A 16,815-nucleotide genomic window follows, 5' to 3' on the forward strand; every position below is an offset into this window, starting at 1 on the left:
CATCCCCCCACCCCGCCCCCAAATCTGGTCAGTGAAAGTGACTCTCTTTAATAAACACGCTTCTTTGTAAAGAACCTGGCTTTCATCTCCAAAAGACAAGAGAGAGGAGGGACTGGGAACGCCATTTTTGTTCTCTTTGGGAGACCACAAAGATGTTTCAAGTTCTTCCCAAAAGAGGGCTATTAAAATGTGAGCTCCTTCTTCTCCTCTAAAGAGAATCTCTCTTTGAGAAGTTTCACGGCAACAAAAACTGAATGTTCCATTCCAATTGCCAAGATTTCCCCAGGACTTAACGGGAGAGAAATTCGCCCCCTTATACCCCCAAATCCCAGGGAAGGGAATTTGATCCTAAATCCTGAGATCCTTGTCAACATTCCATTTAGGAAGCGACCCCTCTGATTTTTTTTGAGAAGGAAATTAAGCTATGTAACTCTTGGAAATAGTGATCTGGATGCCTATCTTTGATCCCTAGAGGTGCTGGTTGGATAATAACATTGCAGTTCTAACCGCAAGGAATAGCTACTGTTCAGTGAGCACTGATGTAGTGCTAGGCTAGGCAGTGAGCTAAGTGCTTCGCATGGAATACTTCATTGAATCCGTACCAGAATCCTACAGACGAGATAGCACTGTTACCCTTACTTTACAGATAAAGAAACTAAAGCTCAGCCCTCGAGGTTAAGTAACTTGCCGAGATCACGCGGTTTTGGTGTCATGGAGCTGAGGTCTGAGCCTACTCAGTGTGGCTCCAAAGCCTGTCCTAGCCACTCCTCCGAACTTCTTCTGCAAACCTGAGAAGCGGAGAGAGATCCCAGCCTGACTTGGAAAGGCTGGCGAGAGGCTCCATCAGAGAGGGACAGAATAGAGCATGAGAAATATAGAGCCAGGGTCCTGTGAGGAGTCCCTTTAACATAAGGAAGGGGGTGGGGGGGGCCTCATGTGGAGAAAGGGTAATAGCAGGAACAAGGCTAGAAGCAGCCTTTAAGGCACAGGAGGGGAAGGGAGGCAAATGACCACAGATGCCCGAGAAGGCCAAAAAAGTTGGGATAAAGGAGCAGGGTGGGAACACCAAACAGAGTGATCCAGATTGGAAGGAACTCCTGCTTCCTCCTGGGACACGCAGGCTGTCTGGCAAGGCTGTTTTGGACCTAGAACAATTGAAAAAATAAGTCTAGGGCCCATTGTTAGCCATGGTGATGGTTGTTGCTACAGTAACTGGTATATTCGTTTGGATCCTCTGGGAAGCAGACTCTAAGACAGGACTTGGTGTGGGAGGAATTTAATGGGGACAGGCCAGCAATGGAGAAAGGGGGTCCTTCAGACCTCAACGCCAGTCTGGCCCCTGTGAAGGAGAAAAGGAAGGAAGGAAGGAAGGAAGGAAGGAAGGAAGGAAGGAAGGAAGGAAGGAAGGAAGGAAGGAAGACTGGGTAGAAAAGGCCCCAGACAGGAGCACAGTTTCAAGAAAGGTGTGGCCAGGCTGACGGAGACTCCTTGAAGCATGTCGCCCAAGGGAAGAGCCTCAGATCTCCCCGAAATGGGCTTTTGTGGCCCCCTGAGCTCAGTCATTGGCTGGGAGCAGCCCGCAGGAAGTGTGGCTCGACACAACCTCCGTGGCGGACCCAGAGAGGCAGCAGCAGGGGCCGGCAGTCCGCGACGGTCCCCACAGCAGGAAACCTGAGCGGTGTCTTGCCACAGTCACCACAACTAGCTGTCCCCTTGCTGGCCACTCATGGGGAACCAGTGGAATGCCAAGCGGAGGGTTAACAGTGCACAAAGTCACTGTGCAAATCAAATGGGTAAATGCATGTCAGCACCTGGCACAGCGTTGGCACTCAAGAAATCTTAAGAGACCACTAGTTGTCACTGTATGTAGTAAGCAGTTTGGGAGATGACAGAGAGCCTTATGAGGAACTACACTCATTCTCAGTTCCAACCTGGCTCAATTAGTTATGTTCTGAGGATATTCCCAGGGCATCTAGAAGCTCCGTGTCTCTCCCCTCCCTCTCTCCTCCTCTGCATTTCCAGCCAGCCAGGGAACCAGCTTGAGTTACACGATGCTCCTTGGCAGCGCAGGTAGAGAAATCAATCCACCTTTTGCTTGACCCGAGCTTTCTGATTAGAAAGTCAAGCCACCCTCCCTTTGGAGCAGAATTTCTCTTCTAAATGTAAGCTGAACTTGCTCCATCTTTTCAAGATAAAGAGCAGCTTCTGAACAAAAAAAATGGTTTTGATTATACAGTGAAGGCTGACTGTTAGCCAGTGAGATGTGAGATTTGGGGCTCAACCCGAAGGGTACGGGAGGTCTGAGGCCAGCCGTATTGATTAGCAGGCTAAAGAAAATAAGAGTGTCATGCTCTGTTGACGCCCCTGGGCAATGCCATTCTTGCCCTCCCTGGTGACCATTTCATTTAATTACTTTAAGGCAGGGTTTTATAGACTATTTGCCAGACCTCGTGTTTGTCCGGGGCACCTCAAGTTTCAGACGTTTACAGGAGTTGACTCTAGTTAAAATTCTTTTTTTTTTTTTCTTTTGTTTTTGTGGCAAACACATTCGGTTTAAGGACGAGAGCGTGAGATGGAAGAAGCAAGAAACCTCAGCTTTGCGGGGTCCCTCAAAACACCTTTCATCTCGAACACACTGTGGATAGCTTGGGAAAACTTCAAACTCACAAAGATGTCCGCCCACGGGGGCTTTCAAAAATGAGAAGACTCAGTCATTAGAATACAGTAGTCCCCTTAGATAGCATCTGAAATCTTAGCATTCAGGGAAATCATGGAAAAGTCCCTCCATCAGGGAGCCTGACATTGCCTTCCTGCCCTCAATGGAGAAAGAGCCCAATTTTCTGGCATTTGAGAATGAGTAATATTTAAAGATTTAGGGAAAATTAGTCAAATGCACCTTGATTATAAACACATGGACCCGTTTCATTTGGCTGTTTTAAAATGTGGGTTTTAAGCAGCTGCCATTAATAGAGGGGTGTGCGGTTCGTCTGTTTTTCCTTCTTGTAATAGACACGGCAGGAGGAAAGAAATATTTAGCCATTTTGGATCACTTTCCAGAGCAGGAAGAATTATTGAATATAAATTGTATCTTCCTATCTCGTGAAACAAATGAAACCTTCTAAATTAAATAAAAGGAAAATTAACAATCGGGATTAGGTAAAAAGCATTACATTTCCTTGGGGCTCGAGTTACAAAGATATGTTTTTGTAAAAGAAAGAAAGGTCAGTTACCACTATTAAACTTGTATATTGTTTTATACTAAGTCCTTTCTGTGGCCTCGCTGAGGGACCGTTTAGTTTGTATTACACTCTAATAAACTCCAGGTGCACAGGACAAACTGAATAATCAGAACCCGATGGCCCAAACTAGTTAAAAATAATGTGGTACATTCCTGGTTCTCTGCATTTAATTTATTGTTAATCATTGTTATTACTTACATTTATTGGGTAGTTTTTCCAGATTTATTAGGCACTACATTTAACAGTGTTATCGCTTGTAACTGACCATCAGTGGAATCGAAAACATATTTTTGTAAAGACTCTTACCCTAATTAGTAAATTGTTTCCCTTTGAGACTAAACAGACCCCCAAAAATGACTGTGTTCTTTTCTCCTTGAGTCAGAGGGAAACTCTGGCACGAAAACCCATTCTTGCCAAAACCACCTGCTGGATGATAAGGGAAAGGGTATCATTCTAGGGACACTGGGGCGGCCTTTCCATTCAAAGCAGAAAAATGAGGCATTTTATTTGACAGGTCAGGGCAGTCCCCTGCTCGCGTCCATGGGTGTGACTTCCCAGATGCCAAGGAAGGACAGGCATGTGGGGACCCTGTTCTTCCACCTGCTTGGGTTTCCATTATCCACCAGAAGCACACCTTTGAGAAAATGGTAGAGGTAATCCTGTGACTAAAATTGACACTCAGGTATAAATGACTGATTTTCTCCCGACCTTTCCTAAGAGTTGTTTTGGCAAGGGGGTGGGAGACAGTGGAGGATACTAAAAGGAGCCCAGTCTTGCCAACAGGCAGCATCTCTCCATGGGAATGGAGTGAAGCTAGTGGCTCAAGGCAGAAGACTAGCCCCCAGGGATGGGGTCATTGCTTCCGCTCCATTCACTCCACCCTGTGAATTCAGCTCAAGAGGTGGCCTCCAGGGGGCGCTCCAGCCTCAGTGAGCTCTGTTCAGCATGCAGCAATGAGGCACACTAAGAATTGACTTTCTTGAAGGACTGAATGATGCCAATTCCTATCACATCCCTTTGCCTTCAGCTGGAGCCTGTGGGGTAGAGGGAAACATCACTGGAATGAGAGGCAAGAGGCTTGTGCTCTCATGCCCATTCTGCTGAGTGACCACGGGCAAGTCACCAGCCCTCCTGTGAAACAGTTTGCTGTGCCACAAAATGAGATGGTGTGGTGGTTGACTAATTGCATTAAGGGACCCTATTCTTCACAACCCCCACCACCACACACACACACACCTGAACCCATGCTCTTTGTCACGTGATTTCACAATTCCTCTCACCTAAAAGACAGAGTCCATTTTCCCACTCCCGGAACCTGAGCTGGTCTTACGACTTGCTTTGGCCAACAGAATGCAAGGTGCCAGTTCCAAGCAGAGGCCTCGTGAAGCTTTGGTGCTTCACTTACTCTTTAACCTAGTGTCACAGGGCATGAGAGATACGTGGAGCAAAAAGCCAAGCCACCCCGATCTCCCCAGCCAAGATCAGCCTTGTCAGTCAACAGCCAGACAGCCCCCAGGCATGTGAATGAGTCCAGCCAAGGTCAGCATTGCTGCTGACCCTGGACATGACAGCAACAAATGCTTGTTAATCTGTGCCACCACAGTTGGCGGCTATTTGTCATGCAGCATTGTTGTGACAACACATAACTGATAGGTGATGCCATGCGATGATCTCCAAGGTCCAGTCCAGCTCTGAATTCTGTCAGCTACTTAGACCATAACCCAGTATATATGGACAATATATAGCCCCAATTGCATTCCCTCAAGAGCCATTGGTGGATCTCTACACAGACCCAGGCCTATTTTAAATAGAGAGTGATAATTCTTGTCCCCCTTCTCTTTATACCTCACAGACTAGGCCCCTCACAGGGGTATTTTCAAGGACAAATTGAACGTTTAATATGGAATCACTTTGAACCATTCAAAAAGCGGACTCTGTTATTAGTTAATTCTTAGTCATAATAGCGCTACCTCTTCTTAGGGGTCTCATTAGGAAACCCCCTAAGGTGCCATCACTTAGAGGACAAGCAAAGAAAATCAAGATGTTGTTTAAAACCCCATTTAGCTCTCTCACAAGGTCTCCACATTAAATGCTCTAAATTAGTATTTTTGTTTCTGTGCAACTGGAGAACAGCTCTGTTTGATGCCTCCGAGAGCATTTCTTCACTCATTTTATGTTTTTGATCCAAATTATTTTGACCCGCAGTTTAGCTACATGGAACTAAATGAGAATGAAGATAAATTGAAGGGGCAGTGAAAGGGGAGAGACAGGAAGGAAGAGAACTGCTCCATTCCTCACCCGTTCATTCAAGAAATACCCAGCAAGTGTGATTACGTTATAGACCAGCAATCTCCAACCGGCGTGCTGTGAGAAGATTTAAAACACGCAACACTTGACTACTCGGTCAGGGACAACTGGCCTCTTTTCACTTAGATTGTCAAATAAGAAAAAAAAAAAAAAAATGACAACAGCCAACCAACAATAGCCGCCTGGTATTAATGAATCAAGATCATACCTTTTGTTTTTTGTTTTTTGTCAGATTGGCAAAGAGTTACGTTTTTTTGGTGTGCCACAGAATCTTAGGAACTAGCTTATGTGTGCCATAAGATGGAAAAGGTTGGGCTCTGGCTGATTGGCTCAGCGGTAGAGCGTCGGCCTGGCGTGCGGGGGACCCGGGTTCGATTCCTGGCCAGGGCACATAGGAAAAGCGCCCATTTGCTTCTCCACCCCCCCCCCTCCTTCCTCTCTGTCTCTCTCTTCCCCTCCCGCAGCCAAGGCTCCATTGGAGCAAAGATGGCCTGGGCGCTGGGGATGGCTCCTTGGCCTCTGCCCCAGGCGCTAGAGTGGGTCTGGTCACGGCAGAGTGACACCCCAGAGGGGCAGAGCATCGCCCCCTGGTGGGCAGAGCGTTGCCCCTGGTGGGCGTGCCGGGTGGATCCGGGTCGGGAGCATGCGGGAGTCTGTCTGACTGTCTCTCCCCGTTTCCAGCTTCAGAAAAAAAAAACAGATGGAAAAGGTTGGACATCACTGTTATAGGCCTGTATTTGACCCTGGGATTGCGTGGTGACTAAAATCAATCCAGGACCTGCTCTCACAGGGGTTGGGGATGGGGTTACATGTTAGAGGAGCCAAATTATTAATATGATCTGGAAAATAGAGAGCAAGAATCACTATCCTACCTTTCCACTACAAACCGTCTCTGTGGGCAACTAAATAAAAGTTGAGGGCAACCTTCTCTTTTTAGAAATATTCTAGCTAATGATCAAAGAAAGGAAAAATAAATCAGAATGTCACCATTGTGCAACCCTTACAATGAACGAAAGAGCACAAAGACCACGAACATTAAAGACAGGGACAATCAGACATTATGTGCCTCCTGATGGAAGAAGACACCACCTTCTAAAAAGCAGTCTTGCCAAAATAACCATCATCATCCTCATAATAACCTAAATCCAATCAAGCCTTAAGAGCCAGTTCTAAATTTATAGATGTTTAGAAGACAGAGAAACATGTTCAATATACCAAGTGGATGCAGTCAGCAATGTCTGGACTGTGGGAACCTCTATAGAACAAACACGCTGAGTTTGTTCACAAAGAAACTGCAAGGGGAAATAAGAGAAGAGAAACCTGAAGAGAAACTAAAACAGAAGAGACAAAACTGGAGGTTCTAGGGATGCGTACCCAGGCGATAAAACAAGGGAGGAGGTAATAAAACCAGGCAGGTTGAACAGAAGCGTCAGGAGAGTGGTGACTTTTAAGAGAAAGCTCCAGGACTGACTGGCAAAATTCTATTTCTTGACCCGAGTAGTGCTTAAATGTGGTTTACCTTATAATAATCCGTGAAGCTGTACCTGCCATGTAGTTTTCTGTCTGTATGGCAGTTTACAGGAAAACGCTTAATTAATGTACATTTTCAAATGCCGCAACTGGTATAAATGCTTCGAAGGAGAAGTTTCAGGGACTGGATGGGGCTTTAAGAAAGACTTCACCTGGTCTGTTGGGAGAGAACCAAGCAAGCAGATGGGAGAAGAGCTCCAGGCAGAGAGAGTGGCAGGAGCAAAGACCCTGAGACAGGAAGGGGCGGGATCATCACAGTGCCTGCCTTAGAACCTGGAGACCACTGATAGGTCTTCCAGTAAATGCTGATTACGTCGGTGAACAGATGGGGCTGGGCGGCCTTTACTGGGTGGATTCCTTTTCTATTGCTGTTATAACAGTTTTCCACAAATTCAGGGGCTCAAAACTACACAAATTTATTATCTTCCGGTTTGTAGGTTAGCGGTCCAACATGAGTCCAAGGGGGCTAAAATCAAGGCGTTGGCAGGGCTGAATCCTTTTCTGGAAGTTCTAGGGAAGAATCCAACTCCTTGCCTCTTCCAGATTCTAGGGGTGCCCACATTCCTTAGTCTGGGACCCTCTCCTTCCATCTTCAGGAAGGTTGACTCTTTCTCCCATCTCATCACTCTGACTTTCCCCTTTGCCTCCTCTTCTACTTATAAAGACCCTTGTGATTACACTGGGACCACTCAGATCATCTGTAATAATCTCCCTAGTTTAAGGTCAGCTGATTAGGAGACTTAATTCCATCTGGACACTTAATACCCCTTTGCAACATAACATAACATAACATAACATATTCACTGGTTCTGGACATTAGGACCAGGACATTTGGGTGCCATTATTATGCCTATTACACTGAGCAAACTTTGTGGAGCAACAGCTGTGCCTGGCGCTTGTGACATAGGAGAAGATGGACAGATGAGGCCCTTCTGGGCCGGGAGCTTGCAACCCAGAGTGGGGAGACAGCGTGGGAAGGAGGTAAACAAATGCATAAATCATCCAATTGGTTTAAAATAAAAGTGAGAAGGAGGAGGAAACCAGTTAAGCTGCCGCCTTCAAAGTTATTATTTGTTAATTGACTCCTTTCCAACAATTGGCACTAAAGCCACTGTCTCCAGTTATCTAACCCACAACATTACTCTGGGTTTTATATTTTTTACATCTAAAACTAGGAGTTAAAAAAATTTTAAAGTCCCCTTGTGTTTATCTCTGGAATCCAATTTGGACTAATTTTTAAAAAATATTTTATATATATTCTAAAGCATTCCTAATATAAAACTTTTCTGCTTCTGGTTTCCAGTGGAAATTTATTATTTGAGAGTAGACTTTTAAACATGTCTGTCTGTGCCAGCATGCCCCAGGGCACAAGTACAATAAATAAAGGGTACATTGAAATAGAATATTTCAAATAACTAGCAGCATCATTAAAACATCAAATTAAGTGAACAGAAAACAAACAGATTTGGGGTTCCTTGTATAATCAAATATTCTTTATTAAGGGCCCTCGAGTTGACTGTAATATCAACTATGCCAGCTGGGGCTTCCCAGTTAAGTACTCATTTTACTGGCAAAAATAAAAAGTGGAGGAAAGGGGCAAACAACACCTCAGCTTCACCAGACACCTCAAATTTACCTTCAGTTTGTCCAAAGTTTTACAAGACTTCTGAAGGCAGAAGGGATCTTCAATCTGAATCCTAAATCAGGGCTCCATTAGCAGCCAACAACCGCCAATATTTTCCAGCCTCTTTGAAGAAGAGAAATGCCTCCCACTCAGTGTCTCGAGTTCAGAGAGTCACCGGGTGGACCAGGGTCTCAATGGGACTCATGGTATTTGGGGCGAGACAGTTCATCTAAGCATGCCAGATCTGTTCCCTCTTCCCACGTAACAAGCACACCAACTGTCAGCCACCAAGTGAAGCCAGATGCCTCTAAACATTTCCAAATTCTCTGCTGGGGTGAGAGGTACTACTCCATTTCCAACAAAAGACCTTTCCAGCAGCCTCTGTTCATAATGAATTTTCCTTAGCCCTGTGCTCACTAGGGAATGAGTGCAATCACCACCAACATAGTGTGGACACTCCTGGCTGCCTCTGGTCATATGTCCATCCCGCTCTGTGATGGAACTCCTGTCCCAGCCCTGAGGATGGGGTAGGATCTCAGCTAATGGCCCAAGGGGACCTCGGGTGTGGGGTGCTTAGGAGCAAAGGAGTCAAGGGACCTGGGTTTAAATCCAGGCTCTGCCACTTCCTTGCTGTGTGACCTTGAATCGTTTCTTTACCTCTCTAAGCTTTAGTTTCTTCACCTAAAAAGTAGAATAAAATCTCCCCTTGACCTGTGAGGCTATGAGAAGACTAAATAAAATAATATACTATATGTAAGGCACTTAGAACCATGCTTGACACTTAGCAAACACTCACTAAAGACTGTTTTCATTGTCAGTGATGATAAACTTAAAACAGTGCTTCAAAAATAACATGTTAGTCAACTTCCTGTTGATTCTAATGCAGTAGATGAGCAGTACAGTTTGTTTTTTACCCCTCTTGGTCTTCTCTTCTTCCTAGGAAGGACATCATTCCTAGGTCTCAATTCACTGCCTTTTATAGTTTACTGGAAACTTATTCCCATGGTGATGGAACACGAAACCAAAAGGATCGTATGTCATTGGCCCAAGAGATGTAGCACACTGAAGGTGGCGCCATGCCTCGAGACGCGGCACTCACTCAGGATTCCTTAGAGTCCCCCAAATCTCCATGAATGGGGGCACCATCTCCCCTTGTACTCAAGCCACAAGCCTCAGACTCACTGACTTTTTTCTTTCTCCTTCTCCCACCCACACATCCAAAACCCAACCCACCAGAAAGGGCTTTCTCCAAACATGTCCTGAATCTGCCAGCTTCTCTCCCAACCCCCTGCCGCTCCCCTGGTCCAAGCCGCCATTATTTCTCACCCTAGAATGTTGCCGCATTTTTCTTGATTGTCTCACCCTGGCTGCCCCATAACCCATTCTCCCACAGAGCAACCAGAGGGAGCCTTTAAAACTCAGAGCAGGCCCTTCATTCTCCCACTGCAAATTCCTCCAGTGCTTTCTCGTTGCACTTAGCATAAAGTCGTACAGCACGGAGTCATCTCGCTCCAGTCTACCTCTCCAGACCTCATCAGCATACACCATGTTCTCCATGCTTACTCCGCTCCAGCCACACTGATCCTAAAAAAAAAAGAAAGAAAGGGAGTTGTTTCTCTCCTTAGGAGCCTCTGCTGGCTCTTTCCTCTGCCTGGAACATTCTGCGCTCAGCTCTTTGCACATCTGGCTCCTTCTAGGAGCTGGTTCTAAGTGCCTTACATATAGTATATTGTTTCATTTAGTCTTCTCATGGCCTCACAGGTCAAGGGGAAATTTTACTCTACTTTTTAGGTGAAGAAACTGAGGCTTAGAGAGGTAAAGAAACGATTCAAGGTCACACAGCAGTTGGATGTCAATTCGGACGCTGCCTCCTCATCATGGCCTGTTCCCTGCTGTCTTTCCAGCAACCAGAAGGATACCTGGCATATAGTTAGCGCTCTATGGATATTTATGGAGGGGTGAATGAATGAGGAGCAAAAGAACTGGATGACAACCACCATTCCCTAAGTCAAGGGTGACAAAGATCACGCTTTCTATGATGTGTTTTGGTGTTGTTTAGGGAGAGATCAACCCACCCCGTCAAACCACCCAGCTAAATATGCCAAAGAAAAGCAGAACACATGATTCCTCAGAAAAAACAATGAGCTGAGAGTCATACTTCAACAGATGAGGAATGGTACCAAATGCCTTACATAGCTCTCAGAGTTAGGCAAGCACACACTCGACAACAGCCAAAGAAAATGCTACAGCTCATACCAAGAGTATCTGCAGCTCGGGCTGACATTTCAACACAAATTGGATTACTTTGTCCTTCCTGGAAATGCATGATCTGGTCACATAATAGGACACTATTCAATTAGCAAGGTTCCTGGTTATATAGGAGCCTTGTGACACAATGGAATTTGGCTGCTGCTACCCAAACTCATCCTAAACTCATCTGTCCCAGGAAAGCAATTAAATGGCATTCTTGACAACTAGACAGAAATTCTTATCTCTTGATCAGCAGATTACCTCCCCCAAGGAGGAATTTCCTGGGAGGTCTATTTGATATCAGGATGTTTCTCACTGAATGTATATAATCAGCAATCAAACAATTTACTTATTTTAATCCCAATTTTAATAGATGACATCTGTATAGAGGTAATCGTTGAAGACACAGAAGAGGATTAGAAAGAAATGTCAAAGGAAAAGGTGCATGGGAGTGGGGGTAGGGGACAGGAGGCCGCAGAGGAATCAAAAGAAGAGGCGAGAAAGAGTGGGTGGTACCTTAAGGGCTTGACCTGAGGCCCCAGCAGTTCATTATTGTCCTAATGTCCCTCCACCCCCACCAACACTAGACAATAGCTTTTGAAAAGCCAGACAATACCTAATTCACCATTCTGTCTTTTCCAATGCAGGGACTAACTGGGCTCTGGCCCCAAAGACCCTTACTCTAACTCAGGGGCCCCCAAACTTTTTACACAGGAGGCCAGTTCACTGTCCCTCAGACCGTTGGAGGACCGGACTTTAAAAAAAACTATGAACAAATCCCTATGCACACTGCACATATCTTATTTTAAAGTAAAAAATCAAAACAGGAACAAATGCAATATTTAAAATAAAGAACAAGTAAATTTAAATCAACAAACTGACCAGTATTTCAATGGGAACTATGGGCCTGCTTTTGGCTAATGAGATGGTCAATGTATGGTTCCATATTTGTCACTGCTAGCCGTAACAAGTGATATGACGCGCTTCTGGAGCTGTGACACATGTGTCCTGCGTCACCTGAAGTAGTACTGTACGTGAGCGACGCTGCGCTTTGCTCACTGACCACCAATGAAAGAGGTGCCCCTTCCGGAAGTGGGGGGGGATAAATGGCCTCAGGGGTTGCATGCAACCCACCAGCCGTAGTTTGGGGACCCCTGCTCTAGCTGGTTTATGGAATGGCGGAGATGACAACAGGGAACGGGGAAAGTAGGAGGGTGTGGGCTGTGATCCTAGGACCACAAGTCAAAGCCCAGTCCTGTCAACCTGTCAGCCTAATGCATGAATCGGAAACCTAAAGAATGAAGATAAGAATTTAGCATATTCTGAACTTCACATTGCAACAGCTCAGTTTGATATCCATCAGTAAGTTGAATGCACCAAGATAACCAGCGTGGAGATGCCTTGTGTGCTGGGCCGCTTCTATCTGGTTCATCTTAGCAGGAAGGGTGGGGCAGGTCCAGGGGCTAGACCAGTGGTCGGCAAACTCATCAGTCAACAGAGCCAAATATCAACAGTACAACAATTAAAATTTCTTTTGAGGGCCAAATTTTTTTAAACTTAAACTATAAAGGTAGGTACACTCCTTATCGAGGTAGCGCCCGCACGTGGTATTTTGTGGAAGAGCCGCACTCAAGGGGCCAAAGAGCCGCATGTGGCTCATGAGCCACAGTTTGCCGACCATGAGGCTAGACCAGTCAACTCATCCCAGTTTGCCTGTGACTATCCTGGTTTTAAAAGTGAAAGCCCGTGTCCCAGGAACCCAGACAGAACTTTTAGCCAGTATTGGTTGAATGATTGAAAGATGTGACTACCTCACGGAGGCTGTTGAAAAATCAAAGAAATTATGCTCAAGAAAATGCATTGAGAATTCTTAACTGCATCCAATTGGAAAGTATCACTCGGTGTTGAGTAAGATTGGTCCGAGGTTTCGTGTCGATTGACAAGGAGGAAAAGCACCAGCATCTTACTGAGTGCCAGGCACAGCTGTCCCGTGGTTCTTGGGACCCTTGCTGTTTCTGGTCTACAGAATGGAAGAATCTGGAATGAGGGGCGGGGGAGGTGGGAGGGAGCAGGCTGTGATCCTTGGACCACATGTCAAATGCCCCTCATGTTGAACTTGCAGCCAAGTGCTCTTTATATCTGTGATCTGATCCAAGAGCAGATAATAAACTCACATTGCCACCAAGTCCCTCCAACCTTGGGAAGTAGTGTGGCGAGTGGAGCTGACCAAGAGTTCTTCCTGACCAGTCAAATCAAATGACCTTCTTCCAACATGCCCGAACTTCAGTCCTACACCCCCACTGGGAAGATGTTTATTGATGCCACTTCTCTAACTAGGTAACAAGTGGATATGCAGAGAGGAGAAGCCTCAAGGGAATGAAAAGGTCTCACTTAATAGAGTTGGAGGGGGAGGTGAACAGTGGTAAGAGAGAGAGAACTGAGTTGTGTTAGGGAGAGGCCAGTGGAGAAAGCGTGGGATGTGATACAGGAGCTAAGAGCAGTTTTATTTATATAAAGATTTAATGTGTGTAGTATGTATTAACGTATCCCCTCACTGCCCCTTTAAGAAAACCCTTCTGCAGAGATGTACTCTTTTGACATCTTTGGGTTCAAAACTGTGTGCTTGAATGTGCCACACCAGCAGTATGTAGTAAAACAGGGCTCAGTTTGATCTGGGGGACACTTCCATCACACCTGGCCAGTGAGAGAGGTAGCCAGGATTTGTCCTTGAATAGACGGCAAGGCTGTGTCTGAAAAGGGAGACAGTGAGGACCCGAGGACTGGGCCTGCTGTATTCAAGACGTAAGAGTCAAAGGAGCCCTTGGTGGGAACTGAGGAAGCTCTGCCACCTTGACCTTGAGCATGCCAACGTGTCATTCTAAGGGAGCATAGAGAGCAGAGGAGTATGCCCACCAAATCTCCTCCCAGTTGTATTTTATTCTCCCACAAGCCCCGTGAGCACCCTTTTGTAGACACAGAAATTGCCTGAAATCCATCAGCATGCCTGACTAACAGCAGGGCCTCTCCTTAAGTACATAATAGCTGAAATTCTGAGTGCCTTTGTGTGCCATAGCATTCCAAAGGCTTCAAGCACATTATCTGACTGTTTCTGACTGTAACCCAACAAAGGAGGCTGATAGGATCATCCCCATTCAGCTGATGAAGAACATGAACCAAAAAGAAATCAGCCTGAAGTGACCCAGCTGGCCTGGGCCAGGCTCCTATGAAATCCCAGCCTCCTGGTGGCCTCTTTCTGCAAACCAATGCCTCTCGTTTCCAGATAGACAAAACAGAGGCAAAGGCCACAGCCACAGGGCCTGGGAATCTGGCTGTGCACTTGGAGCCGACCTCGGCTTGAGACTAACACTGATTTAGGATCTGAGGAAAGTCTGCTCCAAGCAGGCCCTGCGGGCTTGTAAATAGGGCCTTGGGGCTTGATTTCTCCCAGCAGTTTAATAAGAAATTTCCTTCAACGCTTTCTGCTGCAGCTTTGCAAGTGTGGAGGTTGCAATCTAGACCTTGACAGGATTACTTGTCAACTGTCAGCAGGATCCTTTGGACCACTCTGTGAAAAGGCCCAAAATACCCTCCAAAATACCCAAAATTCTACAGGGACAGAAGAATCAAACGGGTGACAACCAGCCAACTAAGGAGTGCTGATAAACACCGCTAGGTCATATTTTTCTATAAGTATTGTCACCTACTTAAAAGTCTGAGTCATATTGCCAGTCCCAAGGGTGGTAGGTGAGTCACATTGATGAGGATACTATTTTTTTCCTTTAACCTACTTCTCTAACCTTTTATATGAACACTCATTGGTCTGTCCTGCTCTTAAAATATCTGGATGGGTTGTATAAGATCCAGCATCATGACTGTGTGAGGTCACTCCTTGCGTTTGTGAATTTGAGTCTTTTATTGCTCAGAATGAATGTTCTCACTTTAAAAAAGAAATCCAAGCTATAATAGCAAAAATAATTTTATATCCTCCCACAGAGCTGGAAACTTCAACTCAGTTCTGGAGGAATTGGGCCTCGGAATCAGAACCAAAAATAACTAGTTTTGTTTCCTATTTCAAACTAAGCAAACAGCTGGAGAAAAGACCAGGAAAAAAATGAATGGGGATTTAAGACTTTCTAATATTTCCAGAAAATATAAGTTACCCCAGTGACTTGGGCGAGGGTTGAGCTTTCTTAAGTTCATTTTTTAATTGCAGGTGCCTTTCGGGATTTGTTGACTCAGGGAAGAAGAGAAACCCCCATTGCTTTTCTTTTCCTCAAGCCCAAACACAACTGAAAGAGGAGCAAGGACGTGCAAGAAGAAGCTGAGACGTCCCTGGGAATGTCACCCTGAGTCACCTAAGGCTTGGGCATTCGGGTGATTCAATTCGAGGTGCTGCCAGGGAAGCTTTATGTAGATGAATAGCCATGGACTATGGTGCGATCCCAAAGTAGCTCCCTCGTCTGTTCTCCACAGCTCTTGACCACATTCTCTGGGATGCCCTTTCTTGTCTATCATCCTACAGTGAAGAATATGCCCATTGTGGAGGCTGCGTGGCTTTCTCTGCATGCTTTTCCAGCCCATAAAGAGTGGAATCCTCAGGGTGGTTTTCCATCGTGAATAATCGCTGTCTCTTTTCTTCGGGCTGGTGGCACTTTTGGCAATACAGCTCTCTTGAGAAACTCTTAGGTGTTTTTTTTGGGGGGGGGGTTGTTTTGGGTTTTTTAAATCAATTTGATTCCAGGAAGCTCTGTGAGCCAATAGCAGCACCCACGATCTTTTTCCAGACTTGCCTCTTTCCAAAGATTTAATCAGAGGAGCTTTGAGTTTCTTTGGTCTTTGTGGGACTACCTCAGGACCCTTTAACCTGAAATATTTGTGCAAATGCAGGACTTGAAGGGGGAAACTTAAGGCAATCAGAGGTCAGAACAAATGCATGACGGCCAAGATCTTATGAAGGTATTTGTCCTAGGGCATAATGTGTCTCAGGTTGAAAATATTTTGCTGGCTGGAGATACATCCCTTAACCAAGAATTTCTGGATTCTCCCTTGTCCCTTTCATCCCTAGGGGGAGGGAGGGCATTGCTAGAGACACCTTCCAGGGGAGGTGGCCCTAACTGAGTCCTGAAGTAAGCAGTCCAAACCAGCAAGAAGGCAGGCGTTGCAGCAGAGAGACCACCAGAGTAGACCTGGGAATGCTAATCCCGAGCGCTGGGTCACCCAAGCTAGGCACATGGGAGCTGGGAATGCAAGGAAGGACGGGGCTGAAAATCCATGGGGTGTTCCGCAAGATCAGGAGGGAGATTGCAAGTCACACATCAGCATGTGAACTTTATCCAGTGGCCGTTAATGGTTCATTTTAAATCCATGTGTCACATGGTCAGACGACACGGCGCGAGCTGCCGGTCCTTGGCACAGTGCGCATGCGCGAGGTGGAGCGGGGCCTCATTGCTGCTCTCCAAGGCCATCTGAGTCTATTTTTTAAACCTTGTACACAAAGCGCATGGAGATGGCTGGGGAGGGCAATCTGCTGTCGCAGGCGGCACGAAAGGACAACCTTTCAGGCAAAGGTGAGCAGACCGAGGCCTCCTAAGGTGTTCTGCTGCTCATTTTTGTTTTCCAAAAACTGTGCTTCACTGGTTCACTCTTTATCCATTTTTATTTTTAGAGGAGAGAGACAGATAGAAAGAGAGAGAGAGAGAGAGAGAGAGAAGGGGGTGAGGAGCAGGAAGCATCAACTCCCATATGTGCCTTGACCAGGCAAGCCCAGGGTTTTGAACCGGTAACGTCAGTGTTTCCAGGCCGATACTTAATCCACTGCGCCACCACAGGCCAGGCTGTGCTTCACTCTTAAGGTTTCCCTCTTTC

The 16,815-nt window shown here is 46.0% G+C and overlaps 1 pseudogene; it reads left to right on the forward strand.

The window, feature by feature from the left end:
- The window catches only part of LOC136384424 (uncharacterized), a 146,516-nt pseudogene that overhangs the window by 8,762 nt on the left and 120,939 nt on the right, over positions 1-16,815 (forward strand).

This window comes from Saccopteryx leptura, chromosome 13 (genome assembly GCF_036850995.1).
Source record: "Saccopteryx leptura isolate mSacLep1 chromosome 13, mSacLep1_pri_phased_curated, whole genome shotgun sequence".
NCBI classification, from domain to species: domain Eukaryota; kingdom Metazoa; phylum Chordata; class Mammalia; order Chiroptera; family Emballonuridae; genus Saccopteryx; species Saccopteryx leptura.